Raw genomic sequence first — 27,079 nt, 5'->3', positions numbered from 1 at the left:
TGTATGCTTGTTTTCAAGAAAATGACTTAAAGGCCACACTAAAATTTTTAAAAGTAAGGCTTGGAATGAATTGAGTCACTGAATCAAAGCTAGAAGGGATGCTCACAATTTTAAAAATGGAGAATGAGACTCTAATTAGGTCCCAAAGGTAGCTGGAAGCAAAGGTTAGAACCAAGGCTTCTAACTTCCAGAAAAGACACTTATTATCTCAGTATCTGTGAAGAACTCTGCTAGGTACTATATTAACTAGTGCCCACTCTTGTTTACTAAGACACTTTCCATATATGTTCAAAAACATTTAAAATATTAAGGCTGTGGCACCTGGGTGGCTCAGTTGCTTGGGCGTGTAACTCTTGATTTTGACTCAGGTCATAATCTCAGGGTCATGATCTCAGGGTTGTGGGATCCAGCCCCACACTGGGCTCCTGCTCAGTTAAGTAGTCTCCTTGAGTTTCTCTCCTTCTGCCCCTCCTCCCCCCTGCACTCACAGACACGTGTGCTCTCTCACTCTAAAATAAATAAATCTTTTTTAAAAAGTATTAAAAAAACATTAAGGCTTACATTCTAAGGAAATTTCTGTATTAGAACAAGACAGTGTCCACATTTCTGAAAAGCATGTTAAAATAAGCAGGCAAAGGAAAAAAAAACTTTAAAGTAGGAGAATTTAGAATTTCACATCAATTACCTTTCCTGTCCTTGTTTACCATTAAAAAGAATAAGACCATCAAAAACATCTCTACCTAAATTCCATGACCCAGTAGTTTAACGAGTCTTATTCCTGTTGGAAAAACGAGTCTTATTCCTGTTGGGAAAACAATCCTGTTTTTGTCACATTGGACTAAAGAATTAGCTCTGTCACAGGATTAGAGTATAGCCATCTGAGGACAAAAGTCTGACAGAAAAAGAAACAATACTGGAATTTGATAAAGACCCCTCAGGAATATGGCATTTAGCTGTTTCAACAGCACCTTTCATCTAAAGATCTCAAAACAAATATTATTTACATTACCAAGAATCAAAACAGTGGCACCATAGCCCAATAAAGAAACATATCAATGACTTAGAGGGAATTCAATACTAATGTTCTGAAACTTAGCCTCTGCTCTAAAAAACAGTATTTAGTTACAGTTGACCCTTGAACAACGAGGGGGTTAGGGCCGCCAACATCCCGTGCCAACACCAAAAATCTGCATATAACTTTTGACTCCCTAAGAACTTAACTACTAATAATAGCCTACTGTTGACTGGAAGCCTTACCAATAACATAAACTGTGATTAACACATATTTTGTATGTCATACGTATCCTTAAAGTAGGCTAGGGAAAACAAAATGTAAGAAAATCACAGGGAAAAAATACATTTATAGTACTATAATGTTTTTATAAAAAAATACCCCATACATTAAGCGGACTTGCATTAAGTTCACACTCATATTGTCTGAGGGTCAACTGTATTTGGATTTTGTCCCTTGCTCCAGGCAAAGGGCTCCTAAAATCCTTGGAATTTCATGAGTGATAGGAGTGTCTTTTGTTTTTTCATAATAAGTCTCTTTCAACCACACTGCAGTTTATGCTAATGAGACTCTTGATGGACCCCCTACGTAGCTCAAGATGGGAACTGGTTGTCAAAGGGACAAACCACATGATTAGAGGATTAAAACTTTCAGGCCTGGGACGCCTGGGTGGCTCAGGCATTGAGCGTCTGCCTTCAACTCCTCGATTTGGGATCGAGCCCCTCATCAGGCTCCTTGCTCCTTGCGCTGAGCCTGTTTGTCCCTCTGCCTATGCCTCTGCCTCTCTGTGTCTCTTATGAATAAATAAAATCTTAAAAAAAATAAAATAAAATAAAACTTTCAGGCCTCACTCCCCAATATAGGGGAAAGGGAGAGGCTGGAGAATAAATTAACTACCAATGCCAATGATTTAACCAAATATTCCTAGGTAACAGAACCTTCTCAAAAACACCTCAACAACAGGGTTCAGAGAGCTTCTGAATGAGTGAACATATCGAGGTACAAAGAGGGCAAGGAAGCTCCCCATACCTTGCCCTATGCATCCTCTCCACTTGGCTGTTTCTGAGTTGCATTCTTTATAAGCCTGTAAACATAGGTAAAGTGCTTTCCCAAGTTCCGTAAGTCATCCCAACAAATTATTGAATCTAAGGAGGGATAATGGAAACCCCAGAGTTTTTTACAAAGCTGCAACTGGTGTCTACAGGGTAATCACTCTTATGGAACAGATCTTTAACTTGTAGGATCTGACACTTTAACTCCAGGTAAACAGTGTCAGAATTGAATTAAATTGTTGGACTGTTGGTAAATTGAACACCAATAAAAAATAATATTTCATCCCACAGTGGGATGAAATACATCTCCACCATAACTTCTACCCATTGTCTGTCCTCTACTGCAATATAGATGATAAGTCTGCACCCTCTTGCTTAAAACAACTTTTCCAATGTATTTGGATAATTAAGTTTTCCAGTATTATCTTCCATAGCAAAATAGCTCCTGATTCTTCAATTGTTCTTCATTAGATATGGTGCCTAGAGCCCTCAGTATTCTAGTCACATTCATCTGGGCAATTTAGATTATCACTGTCCCTCTGAAGTGTAAAATCCCTAACTGGACACAATACTCCAGATATAATCTGACAATAGAAGAACAAAGGGACTATTACTTCTCTTAATTTAGCATATACATCTAAATTTAGCACTGTACATCTATAAATATTCATCAATGACAGCCTCTTTTCACAGCCACATCATACAATTAACTACCTGAAACTATGGTGGTTTGGCTTTCAAATGAAAAAAAGAAAACAAACAAACAAAAACCCCACTATTTTGGGCCAGATCATTTCTGTTAAAGATTAAGACTCTAGGGCAGCCTGAGTGGCTCAGTGGTTTAGTGCCACTTTGGGCCTGGGGCGTGATCCTGAAGATCTGGGATCGAGTCCCAAGTCAGGCTCCCTGCATGGAGCCTGCTTCTCCCTCTGCCTATGTCTCTGCCTCTCTCTCTCTCTCTCTCTCTCATGAATAAATAAATAAAATCTTAAAAAAAAAGATTAAGACTCTACACTTCTATCACACCTATCTGTCAATTTTATACTTCACCCTGCTTAGATTGCCTTTATTATCTTTGATGCAACCTGTAGCCTGATGTCCACCTGTAGCCTTATTTACAAAATTTTTAGTAAGCATGCATATTATACCATTATTTAAGATCTAGATCTATAAAGCTTGGCAAAAAGGAGAACTTACAAGCCTGTATAATCACACTGTGATTTATAATAAAATTAATAAGCAAACCAGGTTTAAAGACCAACAAACTGATAGTTGTGAGGAAAAAGCAAAATAAGTCAAATCTATAATGTGGGACACCTAGGTAGCTCAGTCAGTTAAGCCTCTGACTCTTGATATCACCTCAGGTCTTGATCTCAGGATCATGAATTCAAGCCTCGTGTTGGGCCCCATACTGGGCATGGAGCCTACTTTAAAAAATAATAATAAATAAATCGGTAATACTTTTTACCTATCAGAATAGCAAAGATCAAAGTAGGTAACATATCTAATTTGTAAGGAGTGGAAAGAAGTATCCCACAAATTGCTGATAGGAATGTAAATTGATTCCAACTTTTAAAAGAGCACAATTTGGAAATATCTATAAAAATTTTAACTACATACAATTTCATTGCAACTTTTATAATAGTAAAAGTGCTAGATGCTTGTAGTCAAGCCCACAGCCACTTCTCCCTTCTTCCTCATTAATCAGAACTCACATTTGTTCAGTGTGGTAATGTGCCCAACCTCAAGAGATGACTCATGATTAGTTGAAGCCAATCATAGCTATCATATTCTCTTTGCCAGGTAATTATTTTCCCAGACATGCCTGGAGTCAGGGGCAGCAAGCAATACGACCCCCACTGAAGTATAAGGAGACATCACATGGCGGCGCTACTCAAATTTACAACATCAGCATCCCATGGGAGCATTAGTGATACAAATTCCCAGGCTCGACTCTAAACCTACATTTCAGAATCTGTCAGTGGAATTTGTATTTTAACAAGTTCCCTAGATCAGTCTTACACACACTCCTGAAGTTCATGAAGCACTGGTTAGAAGACTTCTGGGAATTATTTTCTCCCCATTTAAAATGGTCAAGCCTTCCCATTAGAAAAATATTTTGCCTTCCATTTCCTGTTTTTGAATGCAGTTAGTTGTACTGCGTAGAGTTAAGACAGTCATCCTACAACCAAGAGGCTATATAGAGAAACTGAAAAACCAATATACTAAGGATAACAGAGTCAAGGAGAGGGAAAACCTGAGTCTAATATTACCAAGTTACTAACTAGCTCTGACCCACCTATTTCCTTGTTTCTATTTATGGGAGACAATTCAGAGGCTTTACTATTTAAGCAGCTGTTAGATATTGTTACTGTTACTTACAATTGAATATATCCTAAGTGATACACTTTATATCTATCCATGGAAACTAATGGAGCTTAAATTCTAGTGGAAATAAAATAATTTGTGTCATTTTTTTAAGAGAGGCAGTGTTCTATGTTATATATTTACTATAATTTTACTTCTTTGTTATTCCCATATGCCACACAGCCTTAAGACAACCAATACTAGTCTGAGACCACCAAGATTTGGTCCCAATCTGCTACTTCGTTCCAACTAGAACATAATCTCTTCAGGCAGAAACTATGCACTGCATTTCCAGCAGCTACAACAGAACCAAACATCTATGAAAGTATCTGATAATTATTTTTTAAATAAGCAAATGAAGAAAAAAAAAAAAGGTCTTCCATAAATGCCAAGACTAAGTTGTATCTAAGTATAACTTGTCTACTTTGGTTGTTTGCACAAGATCATCAGGCTGAGGATGCTACAAAGATTGAACACTTCTACTAAGGATAGATAGGTGTGAGGAGGTTCTCACAGTCCCCTTTGACAACCTATACTATAGGTTGCTATATACTATAGCATTTATAGTGTCTCTAAGCCCTGTAACTTAGGAAAGAAGAGTAGCTGAAAAACAGTTGGTTCCCAAAAAATCCTCATATTTCTTTTTTATCATAACTGCTAAGGATGATTTAAAAACCCTAAAGGCATGAAATAAAAATTCAGGAAGAATCAGTGGTTTAGGATACCCTAAAGTTTTCAAAACACATTTTCCAATATTAAATGGGAAATTAATCAAACCAGTTGCTAATGAGTACTTAAACATCTTAAATCTTCTCCTATCCCAGACATTTATCTAAGAGTTGCAGATTTTTACCTAAATACAACCTTAAAGGCAACATCTCCAATCAGATCTTTACTCCCACTGCCTCATTTAAACCATTCTTACAAGGTTACCAATAACTTCCACATTGCTAAATCAAGTGGTTATTTCTCAACCCTCATCTTAATTGTTTAGTATTTAACACAGTTGATAGCAACATTTTCCTCATTTGGCTTCAGTAGACCCTCTCACTTGGATTTCTTCCTACTACTCTGGCTGGTACTAAGTCTCCTTTGATTGTTCCTCCTCATCTTCCTAAAATTTTTTTTTAAGATTTTATTTATTTATTTATTCATGAGAGAGAGAGGCAGAGACACAGGCAGAGGAAGAAGCAGGATCCACGCAGGGAGCCCAATGCGGGACTCGATCCCAGGACTCCAGGACCACACCCTGGGCTGAAGGCAGGCACTAAACCCACTGAGACACCCAGGGATCCTCATCTTCCTAACTTCTAAAGACCTCTAACCACTGGTCCATTCCAGAGTTAATTAAGTTCTTTGATTTCTTCTTACTCCTATCTCTACTCATTCCATTATTGACCTCACCCAGCCTCCTGGCTTACATATACTGTTTTTGTCAGTAACACCTAGCTATATACCTTCAGCAGATCCATTCTCCTAAATTCTAGATTCATAAACCAACTATGTACTCAACATCTCTACTAAGTCTAGCAGGCATCTATAGTATATGTCCAAAACTGAGCTCCGGTTCCTCCCTGCCAAACTTGTTACTCTTTCAGTCTTTCCCAGATGAATAAATGGTGTCCTTGGAGGAACTTCGAGCAAATACCTTCAAATTGTCCTTCACTCCTTCCTTTTTTTCAGAGCACACATCCAATCTATCAGCAAAACCAGTTGATTCTGCTAGAGAAATATATCCAGAACCAGACCATGTGTCACCACACTCACTGCCACCCTACAGTGCAAACTGCCATCTTCTCTCACTTGGATTACAGGAATAGCCTCCTAACTGGTGTTCCTGCCTTTGCCCTTGCCCAATTCACCATCAGCCTATTACTAACAGCAGCCAGAGGTATGATGTCAAAATGGAAATCAGATCCTGTCGTACCACCACCCAAAACCCTCTAACAATTTCCCATTTCACTCAGCCTAAAAACTAAAGCCCTACAAAGGACCAATAGCACCAGCAGCAACTGGGAGTTTGTTAGAAATGAACCCCACCTCAAACCTACAAAATTAGAATCTGAATTTTAACTTAACCACCTATGTAAACCACAGGCACATTAAAATTTGGAAAGTACTTCCCTGAGGCACAAGATAAGCGCCTAACCCTCCCCAATTCTTGCCATTTCCCAAGCAAGCTTCTGTCTCAAGACGTCTGTACTTGTCATCACTCATTTATCTGCCTGACTTGCTCTCACACCTTTGAAGCCTTCACTCAAATGTCACCTTCTCTGTGACCACTCAATCCCTTCTTTCAATATGCCCTATTTCCTCTTTCCTTTTACTTTTCTCATTAGAACTTGTCATTATAAAATAAAGCATTTTTACTTATTTATCTGGTCTAGTCTATCTCCCCACATAAACAATAACTTCTTTGTAAGTTATTTACTACTTTGTAAGTAAGTTCTTTAGTAATAAATAAGCAATATAGTAAAACAAAATATAAAAATTTATTTCATGTTTTTTATAGCAAGATGATGCTCATATCATACAACCAAAAATACAAATATTAGGTAGTCTGGCAAATAGACCAAGCACTCTGGTGCCTTATTAAGACAAATATTATAGGGACACCTGGGTGGCTCAGAGGTTGAGTGTCTGCCTTTGGCTCAGGGCATGATCCCAGGGTCCTGGGATGGAGTCCCACATTGGGTTCCCCACAGGGAGCCTGCTTCTCCCTCTGCCTACATTTCTCCCTCTGCCTATGTCTCTACCTCTCTCTGTGTGTCTCTCGTGAATAAATAAAAATATTTTTTAAAAAGACAAATATTATAGAACAGATGTCCATATCAGATGTCTATGTCAAAAGGAAATATAACATGTAGGTCTGGCAGAAAAACAAAGTCAATGTGGAAACCAAGAGAGAAAGTTAATTTAATACATTTGGTGGTTTTGTATACCCTGTAGATAGCTTACAGAACTAAGAATCTTTTGGCAGCAAATTAAGATAGTATTTCTTGACACTTGCCATGTCACTGCATTTCTATCAAACTACAAATTATAGAATATATAGTAGGATGAAATGAAATACATTGACTGGGATCAACAGCAGATAAGACACTGCAGAAGAAAAGATTTGTGAATGTAAAGACATAGTAATAGAAACTATCCAAAAGGAAACCCAGAATACAAGAAAACTGAGGGGGAAAAAGGGGTACAGTATCAGCCATTGGACAAGCTCAAGGAGCCTAATAACATATATGTAAGTGGAATCTTGGCAGGGGAAAGATTTGAAAAAATAATATCCAAAAATTTTCTAAATTTGATGAGAATTACAAACCTACAGATCCAAGAAGCTCAACAAATACCAAGTTCAAGAAACATGAAGAAAACTAAAACTCCACCAAGAAATAATTGAAATCAATCTCCTCAAAACCAGAGTTAAGGAAAAAAAAAAATCTTAAAAGCAGCCAGAGGAGATTGAACCCTGTCTCAGGCGCCGTGCTAAGCAGTCTGAGGATTCTCTCTCTCCCTCTTCCTCTGCTCCTCCCCCTGCTCCCACACACATGTGCTTGCTCACCCTCTCTCTAAAATAAATAAATCTTAAAAAAAAATTAAAAAGTAGCCAGAGGAATAAAGAATGGAGGAAAATATTTGCAAATCATGTATTTCATAAGTAATTAACATCCAGAATATAGAAAGAATGCTTACAACTCAGCAACCACAAAAAATGAACCCAATTCAGAAATGGACAAAGGACCTGAATATTTATCCAAAGATATATGAATGGTCAATTAGTATGTGAAGATATTCAACATAACTGATTATTAAGAAAATGCAGATCTGGGGTGCCTGGGTGGCTCAGTCGGTTAAGCAACTGGCTTTGGCTCAGATCAGGATTCCAGGGGTCCTGGTATCAAGCCCTGCTTTGGGCTATCCGATCAGTCTGCTTCTTCCTCTCCCTCTCTCTTTTACCCCTGCCCTACTCTCGTGCTCGTTCACATGCTCTCTCTCAAATAAATAAAATCTTTTTAAAAAATGCAAATCAAAACCACAATGAGGTACCATCTCATACTCATCAGGAAGGCTCCTATTTAAAAAAAACAAAAACAACAGAAAATAACAATGTTGGCAATAATGTGGGAAATTGGACACCTGATCCACTGTTAGTGGGAATGTAAAATAATAGAGCCACTGTGAAAACCAGTATGGCAGTTCCTCAAAATTTAAACATAATTATCATATGATCTAGCAATTCCATTTCTGGAAACATACCCAAAAGAACTAAAAGCAGGATGTCAAAGAGGTATTTATACACTCATGTTCACAACAGCTCTAGTCACAATAGCTAAAACATGGAAACAACCCAAGTGTCCACTGACAGAAATATGGAGAGTAAAATGTGGTCTATACATACAATGGAATATTACTCGGGCTTAAAAAGGAACAGAATTCTGACACCTATTACAATATGCATAAACCCTTATGACGTTATGTTAAGTGAAATAACCCAGTCACAAAAAAGATAAATATCATATGATTCCACTTACATGAAGTACTACCTAAAGTAGTCAAAGCCACAGACAGAAAATAAAATGGTGATAACAGGGGCTTAGGGAATGGGGAGTTATTTATTTATTTTTTCTCATAACTAGTTTATTTTTTTTTAAGATTTTATTTATTTATTCATGAGAGACACGGGGTGGGGGGGTGGGGAGAGGCAGGGATACAGGCAGAGGGAGAAGTAGGCTCCATGCAGGGAGCCTGACGTGGGATTCAATCCTAGGTCTCCAGGATCAGGCCCCGGGCTGAAGACAGCACTAAACCACTGAGCCACCCAGGCTGCCCAAGTTATTTTTTTTAACAGGTACAGTTTCACTTCTGTAAGATGAGTTCTGGAAATATATGGTTGTGATGGCTGCACAATGATATGAATGTACTTAATACCACTGAACAGTACACTTAAAATGGTTAAGATGATATATTTTATGCTACATTATACCAGAATTTTTAAAACTTGAATGAAAAATAAAAAGGCAGCCAAAAGAAAACTACCACATATTATATACAGAGGTATAAAGAATGGTAGCTGACTTCCCACTGGAAACAACGTGGACCAGAAAGTGAGGCAACATCTTTAAAATACTTAAAAATACTGTCAACCTAGAATTCTATATCTAGTGAAAATAGCTTCTATAAATCAAGGCAAACTGAAGACTTCTTCAGACATACCAAAGCTGAAAAAATTAATCACCAGCAAAGCTGCAATACAAGAAATGTTAAAGAAATCCTTCACTCAGGCACCCGCGAGCCCCACATTGGGCTCCCTCTGCTTCTCCCTCCCTCTCTGCTGTTCCCCCTGCTTGTGTTCTCATGCTCTTGTTCTCAAATAAATAAATAAATAAAATCTTTTTTTAAAAAAAAAAGAAGAAATCCTTCATTCAGATGGAAATGTACCAGTAGAAATCTGGAACTACACAGGAAAATAAAGAGCACTGGAAACAAGTAATAGATATAGTACTTGACAAAGGCTTTTATTATAAAGAGATAACAGATTCATCTACATTCTTAAATTATGGGGGGGGGAGAGAAAAGCACTAACAAGAATTTTCATAATATACCTACCTTCCAAAATGCTTATCTTTAAAAAATAAAGTACCCTGATTAATAGAACTCATTTCCTATCACAACATCCTTTAGAGAAAGTCAATATTATCTTTTCTACAAAAAATTGTCCCAATGTACAAGTTATTTGTCTGGTAATAGAGAGTGAGTTTTCAGACAAGTAAAAATTAAAATATTCTTGGTCCCAGACCAGTGTTCTATTACACAAACACTTTTAAAGGGCTTGTCTCCAGAGACATTTGTAGGATAAAGTATGTTAATGGTTAATATATAATTTATCTATATTCTGTTGTCTCCAGGGAACCTCAAAGTCACTTAGAAGTAAGCTTATAAAGCCAGCAAGAATGTTCCTTGCTTTCAATAAGTATGACAAACAATATTACATTTCAATGAATTGGTCAGGCTACCTCAAAGTGGCAAAAGAAGAACACTTTTGCCAAGTCTTGCTCAGGAAAATGAATTTATCAAAGCAAAGATGTTGAAGCAATAACTGCAAAACACAGCTTCAGGTTTGAGTGCTAAAGTAAGAAAAAGAAAACATATATTAGTGTTTAATGCCACTTTACTATAGTTCAAACCTCAGAGGGAATGTGGTTAGTAAGAATAAAACCTCTATAATATCAGTGATGCCAAATAGATTACAGAATGGGAATCCTGCCTACTATTCCTCTAAATACATAATATTAAAATAACTCATACACTCAGAGATTCCTTTAGACCACAAGCAGATCTTGTGATCCAACTTCACAATGAGAGACTACTTGCTACTCAGAAAGAAAACTAAACAGTATACAACATAATTCACGATGTTCCTCTAACAATTCTAGTGAAGGCTACCCACTGTTGCCCCATCTGGACCAAAATTCTTACAAAGACAACAGGAAAATTCTGTGATTTCTCTATTCACTGATGAATACCATCCCAAGATAAAGTAGCATTCTTTCAGCACTTTACACCAAATAAATACACTGGGTAATGTAACTTCCCTTTCAATATGAAAAAAGAAAAATTTATCAAAAGAAATGTTATCTACCCGAAAGAATCTAAAACATGTTCAAACAAAATAACTTTCCACGGATGTTCATAGCCATTATTATTATTATTATATAATTATTCATGATAGCCAAAAAATGAAAAAAAAAACTCAAATGTCCATCAATTTGATAAGTGAACAAAGTGTGGTATGTCCACACAATGGATTATTTATCCACAAAAAAGAATTATATTCTGAAATACGCTACAATGTGGAAGAATCTTAAAAACACTCTTAAACAGGGCAGCGCCAGTGGCTCAGCGGTTTAGCACCGCCTTCAGCCCAGGGTGTGATCCTGGAGACCCAGGATGGAGTCCCGAGTCCGGCTCCCTGCATGGAGACTGCTTCTCCCTCTGCCTGTGTCTCTGCCCCTCTCTCTGTGTCTCTCATGAATAAATAAATAAAATCTTTAAAAAAAACACACACACATTCTTAAACAAAAGACCAGATGTTATATAATTCCACTTAAATGAAATATACAAAATCAGCAAACCCAAAGGGACAAAAATTCTTGTGATTGCCAGAGGGTGGAAAGAGGAACTGCTTAAGGAATAAGAAGTTTCTTTTTGGGTTGATGAAACTGTTCTGGAATTAGTAGTGATGGTTGCACAACACTGTGAATGTACCTAAAAGCGTCCATACATTTTAAATGAATTTTATCTGAATACAAAAGAAAAAAATGTTTCCAAATGTTGGTTGTCTAATACTTCTATCTCCCACTACGTAACAGAAGGCTGTGTTCACAAAAATCATTCAAAAATATTTCTTAAGGGGATCCCTGGGTGGCTCAGTGGTTTAGCACCAGCCTTTGGCCCAGGGTGTGGTCCTGGAGTCCCAGGGAGTCCCTCATCGGGCTTCCTGCGTGCAGCCTGCTTCTCCCCCTGCCTGTATCTCTGCCTCTCTCTCTCTCATGAAGAAATAATAAAATCTTTTAATAAAAATAAAGAAATACTCCTTAAAATTTAAAATATTAACATTCTGGAAAAGGCAAAAACTATAGGAACAATAAACAGATCAATAGTTGCCAGGAGCTGGTATCAGGGGAGTTAAATAGGTGAGGGACAAATTTTTTAAAGCAGTGAAACTACAGGACACTGTAATGGTGAATATAAGATACTAAAAGTTTGTCAAAACTTTTAAAAAACAGAATAAGCCTTAATGTATTCAAATTTTTAAATAATCTTTTAAGAGATAAAGGGATCTCTGCATAAAATGCAGAATGTGACAAAATAGTCTAAATGTATTACAAATATGAAACAACCTCACAAAGCAGGTGAAGGAATAAGGTGCTGACCAAGTACTGCTAGAAGTAAGTGGAGTCAAGATTAAAGGCAAAAGGTACTATCAATAAGCACTGTGCTCTGGACGATAAAGTTGTTTCCCATAGGTACACAGATTAACAATGTTTAGCTTAATATAGAGACAAATGGTTACATATAGAAAGATTTACAGATGTGTATCTATACAGCTTATTTTATACACATATATCTCCTTATTCTGTCACTCAGATGGCCTAGAAGCAACAATACTCAAGTAGCAACTAGCTCATCTAGCACCCAAAATCTTAGTTTCTGATACCACTTCCCATAAAAGGAACTAGGGCTTCTTAGAAAAATGGCTGACACGTTAGAAACGACAAATACCCACCATTTGCTTCGACGTGGATGGAACTGGAGGGTATTATGCTGAGTGAAGTAAGTCAATCAGAGAAGGACAAACATTATATGGTCTCATTCATTTGGGGAATATAAAAAATAGTGAAAGGGATTAAAGGGGAAAGGAGAGAAAATGAGTAGGAAATATCAGTGAGGGTGACAGAACATGAGAGACTCCTGACTCTGGGAAATGAACAAGGGGTAGTGGAAAGGGAGGTGGGCGGGGGTTGGGGTAACTGGGTGATGGGCACTGAGGGGGGCACTTGATGGGATGAGCACTGGGTGTTATGCTATATGTTGGCAAATCGAACTCCAATTGAAAAAGACACAGAAAAGAAAAGAAAGAAAAGAAAAAAAAGAAAGAAAAGAAAAGAAAAAAGAAAAGAAAAGAAAAGAAAAGAAAGGTAGATGGCTGACTATAGGACTAGAACATCATTATATAAAAGATGAGCCTGGAGCATTTTATGTTGCCAAAAACAAAGTGCTCATTCACACATAACCATGGGAGTTTGTCAAAGGGAAGGGATACAGAAGCCAAGTGAAAGAATTCCCAATGGCCAAACTTCAAATAACTTGAGCAACAAAATTTATGTAGATTCTCCACCCTTGAGGTGGAGCATAACTCCTCACTCATTAAGTATAGGCTATACAGAATAACTTTCTTCCAGAGTATGGCACAGAAAGGAAGGGACAAAAGGGTAACTTAAGAGTTGAGAAAAACACTACCTCAAGTTGGGTGACCAAGGTTAACATTAACATCAGCAAATGATATTACTAGTATGTACTCTTGATTTGTGGTAAGAATGACACCTTACCTGTGTTCTTTCCAAAATCACATTACATCAGTCTAACCATCAGGAAAGCATCACACAAATGCCAACTGATGAACCTTCTACAAAAATACGTAATCAATTATCTTTGAAACTGTTAAGGTCATTAACAACAAGGAAAGTCTGAGAAATTGTCAGAACCAGGAGGACCTGAGAAGACATAACTATGACATGTAATGTGGCATCCTGAATGGGATTCTGGAACACAAAAAGCAACATTAGGGGGAGGTATGTGGGTGTTTAAGCATCTGACTCTTGATTTCGGTTCAAGTCATGATCTCAGGGTTGTGAAACTGAGCTCCGTGTCAGGCCCTGCACTAGGGGTGGAGCCTGCTTAGGATTCTCTCTCCACCTCTCCCCCTGTCCTTCCCCACCTTAATCCCCTCTTGCTTGCTAGCTCTCTCTCAAAAAAAGAAAGGGAGGGGGACATTAAGGGAAACACTGTGGAACTCTGAGTATGGGCTTAGTAAAAATGTATCAATATTGGTTTATTACCTGTGACAAATGTACCATACCAATTTAAGATGTTAATAATAAGGGAAACTGAGTGTAGGACAGATGGGAACTCTGTACTATCTTCACAATAATGCAGTAAATATAACACTGTTAAAAAAAAAAGTTTATTTTAAAAGTTTATTTTTTTTTTAGTTGTAAACTACTTATGATCTACTTATTGCATGCCTGAAATTTTACTCAATGCATCAGGGCACAAAAGATACCTGAAATATGGTTTGAGCCCTAAAGAAACTTACTGCCTCACTGTGAGGTAAGAAAAATGCTCATGAAACAAATATAAAATATAAGGAAACCTTAAATTTAGAAATGTAGATAAAAGAATATTAGGAATATAGAGAAGGTCTAGAGTTATGAGGGTAGACGTCATTAAAGGAATAAAAGTTGAGCTTGTATCTTAAAATTTACTTGATGGTACCAAAGTAAAAAAGAATAAATTGGTACACTCATAAGAACAACCAGAGGGTGAAAAAAACAAGACTAAAAGAAATAAGAGAAATGAAGAAACAAGACTAAAAGAAATGAAATTTAGCCCTGAAAAGAGAAGACTTAAATGGGAGACAAGAGCAGTGTTCAAATACTTTAAAGAGTCATGGGGCAGAACAGAGTTACATCATACAGTCATTTAACTTACTAACTGACCTCTGGTAAAATGTGACCAACACTCAAGGACATAGAGAGTGACAGCTGTTTGGTAAAACCACAACAGGAAATGCCAATTTGGAAAGACAGGAAGCAGGTGGCCAAGTTGTTCTCTGCAACTTTTCAAAGGACAGTGTGCATATGAGCCCACTAAAGCAAAAATTTAAATCTAAATCTTGCAAACATTTACTAACCACTTACCATGTATATTATCTCATTTAATATTCACAATACATTTATAAACATTTATTAATCTAAGAGACTTAAAGTAAAAATGCAATAAAACAAGTCCTGCAAGGGGGTACCCTGGGTGGCTAACTCAGTTAAGCAAATGACTCTTGAATTTGGCTCGTGTCTTGATCTTCAGGGTCATGGAACAGAGCCCTGCATTGGGCTCCTCGGGTTCCTAGATTAGCAAGGAGTCTGCCTGAGATTCTCTCCTCCTCCCTCCCCCTCACCCCCTTACACCTGCATGCTCTCTCAAATCTTTAAAAATAATAATAAGCCCTGCAAAGAAGCAGGAACACATTAAAATTCTTCAGCATCCACCACCCCTGATAAGGATTTGACAGCTGACTTAAAAAGCAAAATTGTTTAAGGCCTACAGATCTACGTAATAATTTATTTCCTCTTGCTCCTCCCTTCAGTAATGCTCAGTGGCTCTCAGTTTGCAAAGTACATAAGAATTATATATACAAAAAAAGTATGCACACAATACTTTTTAAGCATTTTAAGGGATTTCTTTCTTTCTTTTTTTTAAAACAACAACACCACTGCCAGCCAGGACACCTGGGTGGCTCAGCGGTTGAGCGTCTGCCTTCGGCTCAGGGAATGATCCAGGGATTCAGGATCGAATCCCACATTGGGCTCCTGCAGGGAGCCTGCTTTTCTCTCTTTCTCTCTCTCTCTCTCTCTCATGAATAAGTAAATAAATCTTTTAAAAACAAACAAACAACACCAGCCAACACCAGCCAGGCTTAAACTCACCTTGAGATCAAGACCTGAGCTGAGTTGAAAAGTCAGATGCTTAACCGGCCAAGCCACCCAGGTGCCCCGCAATTTAAGGGATTTTTCAAGAATAGTTTTCATTTTATGGGATTTTTGTTTCAAGTGCTGACTTTAGAACTGAATCCTGGAAATGAGGTGCAACCCCACTGCAGTTTACTCCATGGTCACTGTAAAGCAGCATCAGGGGGAAAAGGGAGAAAGTGTGAATCCTATTAGAATTTGAAGAAGAATACTCTAACAATTAGAGCTATCTAAAATTGGTATAGGCCACCTCAAAGTAATGAATTTACTGTCATCAAAGCTTTCAAACAGAAGCTGAAAAATCACTGAGAACATTTTAGAAGAGAGCAATTGGGTAGAAAGCTAAGATCCCTTCCAAGTCTTAGATGAATTATGGGTAGACTTTTTTTTTTTTTTTAAGATTTCATTTATTTATTCATGAGAGACACACACACACACAGAGAGGCAGAGACACAGGCAGAGGGAGAAGCAGGCTCCACGCAGGGAGCCCGACGTGGGACTCGATCCCGGGTCTCCAGGATCACACCCTGGGCTGCAGGCGGCACCAAACCGCTGCGTCACCGGGGCTGCCCTGGGTAGACTTTTAAAACCTGACAGGAAGAAGGCAACCTAGTTAAGAACAAAATGAAAAGAGACACAAAGCCAAGAATGACATGGTACGTGAAGTTCAATGCTGGGGAACATAGGAGTAGCCCATTTCCACCTGCAGATTTTTGTACCTGCTGTTTCATTTGCCAGCAAAGTTTTTCCATCTTTTAGGACACAACTCAAATATCTTCTCCCTAGTGAGGCCTCTCTACCATCCCCACCACTCACTTATCACATCATCTTGTCTTATTTTCTTCATAGCAGATATCAGGAATCAGCAAACTTTTTTTAAGATTTTATTTATCTGGGGCAGCCCAGGTGGCTCAGCGGTTTAGCACCGCTTTCAGCCTAGGGCCTGATCCTGGAGACCTGGGATCGAGTGCCACGTCAGGCGTGCGCTCTCTCTCTCTCTCTCTCAATCTGTGTCTCTCGTGAATCAATCAATAAAATCTTTAAAAAAAAAAAAAAAGATTTTATTGATTGATTCATGAGAGACATAGAGACATTGGCAGAGGGAGAAGCAGGCTCCCTGCAGGGAGCCCGATGCGGGATTTGATCTCAGGGCCCGGGGATTGTGCCCTGAGCCAAAGGCTCAACCACTGACCCACCCAAGCATCCCATCAAACTTTTTCTCTAAAGGGCTAGATTACAGCCTACAGGCCAAATCCAGCTTCTCCCATGTTTTAGTATAGCCAAAAAAAGAATTAAGAAAAACAATATTTTGTGACGTGGGAAAATGATAGGAAATGCAAAAGTTTAACTAGAACATAGAAACACTTGTTTATGTACTGCCTGTGGCTACCTTACACTAAAACAGAGCAGCTGCAACAGAAACTGTATGGCCCATAAAGCCTAAAATATTTACTTTCTGATTTTTTACAGAAAAAGTTTGCTAACTGCTGACTTACAGCATTACCTGAAATTATCTTATATGTTTAACTGCTATCCTTATTCTCACAGAGAAAAAAAGCTCAATACAAGGACCTTATCTATTTTGTCCCCCACCATAGTCCAGTACTGAGAAAAACTCCTGGAACAAAATAAGGACTCAATAAATATTTGAGGGGTGCTAGGGTGGCTCAGTTGGTTGAGGTCTGTCTTTGGCTCAGGTCATGGTCCAGGATCCTAGGATCGAGTCCCACATCAGGCTCCCCACAGGAAGCCTGCTTCTCCTTCTACATCTCTGCCTGTGTGTCTCTCATGAATGAATAAATAAAATATTTTTTAAAATAAATATTTGATGAATAAATAAATGAGTGATCAATAAATATCATTCTGAGGGATGCCTGGGTGGCTAAGCAGTTGAGCATCTGCCTTTGGCTCAGGTCGTGCTCCCAGGGTCCCAGGATTGAGTCCCACACTGGGCTCCTTGCATGCAGCCTGCTTCTCCGTCTGTGTCTCTGCCTCTCTCTGTGTGTCTCTCACGAATGAATAAATAAAATCTTAAAAATAAACAAATAAATAAATAAAAATAAATATCGTTCTGAGGAATTTAAACTTAAGTTTTCAGCCATTATAGGTTTTGTACATATACTACAGGCATAACAACTCTTGCAGAAAAAGGGGAAATATTCTAGTAGGGAGAAGGAGCAAACAGCTTAAAGAAATGGTGGTCACCAACTAGTCCAGGTTTCTTCATCAAACCGTAAAAGTGTTTTTGTGCTCATAAAAGGTGTTTTCAACCACTGGAAGGCTTAAGAACATTCTGTCTGCCAGCTGACTGCACTTTTGTTTATCTTAAGATGCAAATACCCTGAGAAATCTCATTTCCTATACATGGTACACAGCATCCACATCATGACAAATCTTAATGTTCATAATCATAACAGATCTAATGAAATTTTAATATCTAAATTTTCCCTTATACTGATTAGCAAACTATTCTGTAAGCAACTGAAAACTCTTTAGAAATTAAAAGGTTACCGCCCACAGACCAGAAGCAGCTTTTTAATCTTTTTTTACTAGCCAGAGAGTGGGTGTGTGATTTCAAAAAAAAAAAAAAAAAATACAAGCCAACTCTGTTGGTAGAGGATAAGATATAGTTAAAAGTCCCACCTAGAAGCATGGTTTGTTACAGGACACTAGTAAAACTACCACCTACTCACAATTCCAGTCTCACTGTTCTAATCTACAAATGGAGAAGAAAAAGAAAAAGAAAAAAAATCTAGTCCCTGGAAGTATCCTGTCATTAACACATGAACATCTTCATAAGGTTCCTTCCTCCAGGCTTTGGAACAATTTCTATACACAGGTACTTCAAAGACAAGGATGTGGTTGAACAGATCACTCCCAAAATTTAACATACTGGGTCAGAAGACATAAACATAGCAAAGTTTTATCCTAAAGCAGCTACCTACTTTTTAACCCCTGAATTTTTTTTTTTTTTTTTTTTTTTAAGAATGGACTAATTTAGGAATTCAGACCTTTTCTACAGATGCTTCTGTGTATTTAAAGACTTGGAGCAACCATTTTGGATTAGTGTGTGTTTTCATCTTCTCTTCCTCTGTGACAGTGAGGATGCAAAGGCAGCCGGTAAAAGCTTTGACTAGAATCTACCAAGATACACACGGAGGGTGTCACCCAAGAAAAAGGGGAAATCGGCCAACAGCTCAAGTGGGCTGCTTCAAGAAACTCTGCTGCAGATTCACCATCAACGTTGTCAAGGGATGAGCCAAACCCACACTTACACACACCTTTGCTCAGGATGGAGAAGGAAGGAAGGAAAAAAAAAAAAAAAAGCGGGGGTTTGCAAAGCTATAAACGGATGTCTGGTCCTTTAGAGAAGGTGCAACTCGCCGAGCCTCGTCTTCCCTTCCTAAAAGGAGGAGATTAATGGAAGGCGGTGGGAGACGCAGCCCACCCTGCAGCACCCATCCTCCCCCGTCCCCGGCCCAGCGGGCTCCTTCCTCCCCTCACACGACAAGTTCGAAATCAAAACAAAAGGTGCAAAACTGGTTTCAGGTGGCCACGGCCGAGCGCCGGGGGCCCAGCGCGGGGGACGCCAAGGCGAGCGAGGGCTCGCAGGACCCCGGCCCCCCGCGCGGTCGGCTCCCGAACAGCCCCCGCCGCGGCCGCAGTCCGCACACGCCCTCCCTCCCCTCGGCCCCGGAGGCGGCGGTGCCGGGGAGGGGCGCAGCCCCGGGGCCCAGTGACAGCACAGCGGGCCGGGACGGGCAAAGGCCCGGCGGGATGCTGGGGGACCAGTCCTAGGCCGGAGCCGCAGCCCCGAACGGGGGCGACCGACGGTCCGAGCCGCGCCAGGCCGCGAGCGGACGGCCGGGCCCGCGTCCGCGGCGCCGCCGGGCCACGCTCCCCTCCCGATCTCCCCACCCGGGGCGCAGGGGCCGAGAGGGGCCGCGGCGGAGCCGGCATCCGGGGCGGGGGCACGCACTCACCGGCGGGGAGGGGAGGAGCAGCCGGCGTCTCCGCCAGCGCCGTGGCTCGAGCTCAAGCGCCGGCTCCTGCCGCTGCGGCCGCCGCGCCCGGTCCATCCCCCCCAACCACCCCCCCTCCCGGCCCTCCCCCCGCGCCGCCGCCGCCGCCGCCGCCGCCGCCGCCGCCGCCGCCGCCGCCTCAGCCCGGCGCGGGAGCGCGAACCGGCGCGAGGGGGCGAGAGCGCGCGCGCCCGCCGCCGCCGCCCACAACCTCCGCCCCCAGCCGGCGGCGCACGCGCGAGGCGGCGGCGGGCGCGCGCACGCTCCGGGGGCGGGGCCGGCCCCGGAAGGCGTGGCCCGGAAGGCGTGGCCCCGCCCCCCCGCGCGGTCGCCTTGCTGCCCGCGGTGGGCTCCGCCTGGCGGGGCGCCGGGCGCCGGGAGCCGGGAGCCGGGAGCCGGGAGCCGCGGCCTGCAGTCTGGCCTCTTTTCCGGAGCACCGGCCGTCAGGAGCGCCGCGGGCTTGAGCGCGCTTGTGCCAGCTTCTCGGGATCACCCCTGTCCTCCCTACCTTGATCGAAAGACCCGCCTGCCTTCTCTGACCTAGCAGGTTTGCGTCCGCTGCTGCGTAAAGGACGGGGACGGTCACTCTACCGTGCGCTGTTACCCCTGGCAGCCATCAGCCTGTCTTCTTACTGCTCCACTTTTCCAATTCAGTTATTCGTTCCTCACTTGTTTCTTGAGGCCCCTTCCGTCTGCTGGGAGTACATCATGGGGTGTCTCTAGCCTCCTCTGAAGTTAGATCCGGTGGAGAAGCACAACGTTAAAGGGAGACTCACACAACATTAAAACTCGCTGTTACTAAAAGCTCTTCTGGAAGGGCGGGCGGTGGAAATTGTAGTCAAGGATATGCAGTCTGGAATCCAAAGGCTGACTTCAAAGGAGTTAACAAGGTGCAACAGCGGGGAGCTTGGCCTGGGCAGAAGGGCGTGCTGAAAGAGCAGTGAACGTGGTGTTGAGCGTGGGAAAGGGTAGGCGATGATTGTAAGGATTTACGACCATAATTGGAGAATCTGGGGAAGCCAGTGACGATTTTTCATTATTTCTATGTTGAAACTACCATTTGGATAGCAAATGAAAAGCTCTCTGGAGGGGGCTCAGAGTTGGGACAAGAGGGGCCAGTTAGGAGGCTGCTGTTATGGTCAAGGCAAACTGGTGGTGATAGAGAAGAGCACTTCTTAGGGACAGGACTTGATAGGTTGGATGACACGTTCAAAGCTAGGGAGGTGGCAAGGTTGACTTTTAGATTTGAAGTTGATGGGGGGGGATGCATTTATAGATCTCAGGTTTACTGAAGGAGGCCCCTGTGCTATATATTTGGGGACACCTATGTGGCTCAGTCAGTTAAGCATCTGACTCTTGATCTCAGCTCAGATCTTGAGCTCAGTTCCAGCCCTGCATTGGGCTCCACACCTAGTGTGGAGCCTACTTAAATAAACAGTAAGTAAATTTCTAGAAAAAAATTTTCAGTGGGGCACCTGGGTGGCTCAGTCAGTTAAGCATCTGCCTTCAGCTCAGGTCATCATCCCTGTGTCCTGGGATGAAGCAAGCTCTGCCTGCCTCTTGTACTGTCTCTCTGTCAAACAAAAAATCCTTAGTGATCTCGAGATAGTCAAAGATTTCTTAGGGCCAAAAAGAAATAGTTCATAAGTTGAACCTCATCAAAATTTAAAAGCATTTATTCTTCAAAAGACACCATTAAGGCAAACCACGGTTGGAAGGGAGAATTTGCAATACAATATATCGGACAAAAGACTTGAGTCCAGAATATGTAAAGAACTCATAACTGAGAAATAAAGACAACAATCCAATAAAACAATGAGCACAGGTTTTAGGAAACACTTCACCAAAGAAGATAAAAATGGCCAATAAGCAACAAAAACATGCTCAACATCTTCAGTCATCCAGAGATTTGCTCATTAAAAAACCACCATGATCTACCACTAGACTCTCATTAAAATAGCTAGAATTAAAAAGTCTGATGACCCAAAAATCCCCCTCCTACACATCTCCTTAAATGTACTTAAGCTCCAAATAAAGACAATAATAGTCATACTTTCCCTTAATGTGATACAACTAACCTGCATGCACTGTAAACACAGAACTTCCCCCGAAAGAGGATACAAAGTCCTTAAGTGATGTTCCTAACTTTTGACGTGCTGTAACTTAATACTGCTTTTGACATCCTGTAACTTAATACTGCAATATAAAGTTAACTATTATAAATACATCTCCATTGTGTAGTAGCAGTTAAATTTCTCCCTTGGTAATCCGGATCCGTAACCCCTGCCAATATAGGTACTCCTTTCTTACATTAGTTTCAGGTTTAAACCTAGTAATTCAGGACGCCTGGGGGCCTCAGTGGTTGAGGTTTGACTCGGGGCCTGATCCCAAGGTCTCGGATCGAGTTCCACATCAGGCTCCTGCAGAGAGCCTGTTTCTCCCTCTGCCTATGTCTCTACCTCTCTCTCTCTCTCTCTCTCTCTGTCTGTCTCTCGTGAACAAATAAATAAAATCTTTAAGATAAATAAACCTAGTGATTCAACAAGTCTATATACTATTCTAGGTCACCATACGACACTTTGAATTTCATTGACTATATTCCCTATACTGTACCTTTCCTCTCCGTAATTTATTCATTTCATAACTGGAAGCCTCTATCTCCCACTCCCCATCACTCATTTTGCCCATCCTCCCACCACCCTTCCCTCGGGCAACCCAATTTACAGGACTGTTCCTGCTCTTGTTTGTTCATTCGTTCTTTTTTTTTTTTTAGATGCCACATGTGGTGAAGTCATGTATTTGTCTTTCCCTGTCTGACTTATTTCACTTAGCGTAATAAGGAACTCCATTCTTTGCATGTTGATTCAGAGGCGTGAGATACCCAAAGTGATGAAGTGAGTCTCAGCTTCCAATTCAAAAAATTCATTCTTAGGACTTTATTCCTCTAGAAGCACCCCCAGTACCAAAATCTGTATCAGTCAGAGTTCAGAGATGCAGAATGAATAGAAAATAAGAAATAAGAGATTTATTTGGAGAAATTGATTTATGCAATTAAAGGAGGGAAATCAGGGATCCCTGGGTGGCGCAGCGGTTTGGCGCCTGCCTTTGGCCCAGGGCGCGATCCTGGAGACCCGGGATCGAATCCCACATCGGGCTCCCGGTGCATGGAGCCTGCTTCTCCCTCTGCCTGTGTCTCTGCCTCTCTCTCTCTCTCTCTATGTGACTATCATAAATAAATAAAATTTAAAAAAAAAAAAAAAAAAAAAAAAAAAAGGAGGGAAATCAGCCTGGTAAGCAAATTTGAAACTGATAGGGTAGGCCGCCTGGAAGGGCAGACTGGAACTCTCAAGCAAGGGCTGAAACTGCCGAAGTGTTGTCCCAAGGCAGTATTTCTTCTTCAGGAGAAACTCAACTCTTTTTAAGGACTTTCCATAATTGATCAGGCCAAACCAGATTATCTAGGATAATCTCCCTTTATTTTTTTTTTCAGGATTTTTTATTTATTTACTACAGAGAGAATAGGGGAAGGAGCAGAGGGAGAGGGAAAAGCAGGCTCCCACTGAGCGGGAAGCCTGACCTGGGGCTCAATCCCAGAGCCCTGAAATCAGGACCTGAGCTGAAGACAGACACTTAACTGACTGAGCCACACAGGCACCCCAATAATCTCCCTTTCTTAAAGTCAGCTGATTAAGGACTTTAATCATATCTACAAAAATGCGTTCATAGCAACATTTAGATTACTGTTGAACAGTGTAAAATAACTAGAGACTGTGGTACAGCCAAGTGGATGCCTCAAAAAATATATTTACCCAATAGAAATGAAAACATGCATCCATACGAAGACTTGTATGAGAATATTTATATTACTGTTCACAGTAATCAAAACACTGGAAACGGGATCCCTGGGTGGCGCAGCGGTTTGGCGCCTGCCTTTGGCCCAGGGCACGATCCTGGAGACCTGGGATCGAATCCCACATCAGGCTCCCGGTGCATGGAGCCTGCTTCTCCCTCTGCCTGTGTCTCTGCCTCTCTCTCTCTCTGTGACTATCATAAATAAATAAAAATGTAAAAAACAAAACAAAACACTGGAAACAACTCAAATACCCATCACCAGGTGAATGGATGGCCAAATTAAAGTAAATCTATACTACTCAGTCATCAAAAGGAATGAACTACCAGTACACTAACTATGTGGATGAATCTCAAAATCATTATACTGGGCAACGAAAACTAAAAACAAAAGAATATATATTGTATAATTCCATGTAAAATTCTAAAAGATGATAACTAATTTACAGTGACAGCATATCAGTAGTTGCCTGGGACAGATACACAGAGACATGAGAAGTAAAAAGGCACAAAGAAACTTTTGGATGTGATGAGAATGATCTGAATCTTGATTATGGCAGTGGTTTCATGGGTATATACATATGTCAAAGTTCATTAAATTGTGCAGTTTAGGAGTGTCTGGGTGACTCAGTTAAGCATCTGCTTTCAACACAGGTCATGATGCAAGGGTCCTGGAACTGACCCTCTCCCTGCTGAGCAGGGAGCCTGTTTCTCCTTCTCCCTCTGCGTACTCTCTCTGTCTCTCAAATAAATAAATAAGATTTTTAAAAAGTTTTACAAATAGATGGAGGTTATTTTATGTATAGTATCCTTAATAAGATTGTTATTAAAAAAGGATTCACGAGGTACCTCAGTGGTACAGTCTGATAAAGCATCAGACTCTCGGGTTTTAGCTCAGGTCATGATCTCAAGATCCTGAGATCCAGCCCCACATCTGGCCCTGCGCTCAGTGCAGAGTCTACTTAGGACTCTCCCCATCTCCCTCTGCCTCTCTCTCTTTTCTCTCAGATAGTAAATAAATCTCTTTTTTTTTTTTAAGATTTCTATTTATTTATCTGAGAGAGAGAGCGTGAGAGAGCATGAGCAGGGGGAAGGGCAGAAGAAGAAGCAGCCTCCCACTGAGCAGGGAGCCTGACATGAGGTTCAATCCCAGGACTCCAGGATCATGACCTGAGATGAAGGCAGAGGCCCAAATGACTGAGCCACCCAGGTGCCCCAATAAATAACTCTTTTTAAAATATTTTTAAAATATTTTAAATATTATTTTTATATTAAAATAATATTTTTAAAAATACTTTAAATATTTTTTTCTTCGAAGAAAAAGTAAATTAGGATGCTTACAAAAAATAGATTACTGATTTTTAAAGTAAGTTACAGAGCCTCTTGACATTGGTTTCAAATTCCCCAACATAGAAAATATTAGAAAAAGGAGATTTCAGTTATAAATCCCTCAAGCTATCTATGATCCAAAACTAAATTTTAAATGTATTTTTTATCGTGCATTTGAAACTGCAATGTCATTTTGAAAATGGGAATGTATGATACTCAATGAAAATAATACCTTTTCAGGCTTTAATCTAGGCCCTTACTATTCAAAATGTGGTCCCTGGACCAGCAGCATCACCTGGGGAGCTTGTTAAAAATGCAGAACCTCAGGGGCACCTGGGTGGCTCAGTCAGTAAGCGTCCAACTTGGTTTTGGCTCAGGTCATGATCTCAGGGTGGTGAGATAGAGCCCCACATGGGACTCCACACTCAGTACGGAATCTACTTCAGATTCTTTCCCCTCCCTTTCCCTCCTCCTCTGTTCCTTCCCCTGCCTGCGCTCTCTTTCTCTATCAAATAAATTTTAAAAATCTTTTTTAAAAAATATGCAGAACCTCAGCCCTACTCCAGATCAACTGAGTCAAAGTCTCTATTTTAACAGGACCCGCAGGCAATCTGTATGCATATTACAGTTTGGAAAGCACCGGTCTAAGTGATATACGTAATTTGAAGAATGGCAATGAACATGAACTACAACAACTATTAAACAATTCCAGTTTAAACTGACTAATGAATACCAGTGATAGTATTGATAGGAAATGAATGCAGAGGAACTGAAAAATCTCAAGTTGTTTGGTAAAATTTTGCATAACTTCTGTTGAAGTATTACCGTATCTTTGTAGCAATAACGTCACATTTCCAAATATATCTCTCGGGATGTGTGGGTTTTTTTTTTAAGATTTTATTTATTTATTCATTCACGAGAGACAGAGAGAGAGAGAGGCAGAGACACAGGCAGAGGGAGAAGCAGGCTCCATGCAGGGAGCCCCAGTTCCCCAGGATCATGCCCTGTGCCAAAGGCGGCACTAAACTGCTAAGCCACCCAGACTACCCTCTCAGGATGTGCTTAACTGTGCTAATATGGGTTAAGAATATATCTTCACAAAATTAAAATTTAGTAGAAACCAGTTAAGGTGTAGAGTGGTTAAAAAAGACTATCACATCTAGTGGCCATGATATATCAGAGCAAGTAAGGATTGAAACTGTCGTAAGGAATTTTATTTCCACGAAAGCAAGCTAACTGTGATGCGACAAATTACATATGCCAGTGACTCTGAATTTCCTTTTTTTTTTTTAAATTTTATTTATTTATTTGAGAGAGAGAGAGAGTGAGAGTGCACAAGCAGGGGAGGCAGCAGAGGGAAAGGGAGAAGCAGGCTCCTCACTGAGCAGGGAGCCCCATGTGGTGCTCAATCTCAGGACCCTGGAACTATGACCTGTGCTGAAGACAGTTAACCAACTGAGCCACCCAGGCACTCCTGAATTTCTAATTCTTGTGCTAGTTTCTCTCTCTTGCCTCAGGAGGACCTTTGCTTGTACTGTCTCCTATAACTGGTACACCTTCTCTCCAACTCCGTTGACCTTTCAGGTCGCAGCTAAAATGTAATTTCCTTAGTGAGGACTTCCCTGACCCCACAAACAAGGTCAGCTTCTCCCAACACCCACAGAAACATCCTGAATTTCCTCCTTTAGAGCTCAACATATGCATAATTTCTCCTAATCACCTGTTTTCCTCTCTGGACTGTGAGCTCCATGATGCAGGGACTTTGTCTCTATTGTTCTGAACCCACTGACCTTCCTTGTATATCTTTAGATGCTCAATAAATGTTTATTGGATTAATAAATGAGTGAATGGCAACCCTATTCATATTAAATGAAGCATGGCTCTGCCTTATATTTGTACAACCCCTTACTCTTTTTAGCTCATTTATTTCTGTTACCCTAACTTGAGCCTCCAAAGACCCACATCTACCTAGTTAGCCTCTCAGCCCTAAAGATGTGTAGGAGACCTCCTACCTCTTAGATACAAGCTTGGACTGGAGATGGAGTACCTGCCTTTCTGTTGTAACTATGCCACATCAGATCTGTGTCTTGGGCAAGTTATCTCACTTCTCTGTGCCCCAGGACCCTTATCTATACTTAA

General features: G+C 40.7%; 2 protein-coding genes across 3 annotated transcripts in view; one reads left to right on the top strand and one right to left on the bottom strand.

The window, feature by feature from the left end:
- Positions 1-19,846, bottom strand: part of TMCC1 (transmembrane and coiled-coil domain family 1) — a 239,070-nt gene extending 219,224 nt beyond the window's left edge. For both annotated transcript variants that reach the window (XM_038565586.1, XM_038565589.1), the window contains exon 1: positions 19,724-19,846. The gene's annotated coding sequence lies outside the window, so the exon portion shown is untranslated. The remainder of the gene's footprint in view (positions 1-19,723) is intronic.
- Positions 19,847-20,099: 253 nt separating this feature from the next.
- Positions 20,100-27,079, top strand: part of TRH (thyrotropin releasing hormone) — a 67,606-nt gene continuing 60,626 nt past the window's right edge. The window contains exon 1 of the mRNA XM_038565585.1: positions 20,100-20,309. The gene's annotated coding sequence lies outside the window, so the exon portion shown is untranslated. The remainder of the gene's footprint in view (positions 20,310-27,079) is intronic.

The sequence above is a fragment of the Canis lupus genome, chromosome 20 (genome assembly GCF_011100685.1).
Source record: "Canis lupus familiaris isolate Mischka breed German Shepherd chromosome 20, alternate assembly UU_Cfam_GSD_1.0, whole genome shotgun sequence".
Lineage (NCBI taxonomy): Eukaryota > Metazoa > Chordata > Mammalia > Carnivora > Canidae > Canis > Canis lupus.
The sequence above is the reverse complement of the archived record's forward strand: the minus strand, read 5'-3'. Positions and strand labels throughout refer to the sequence as shown.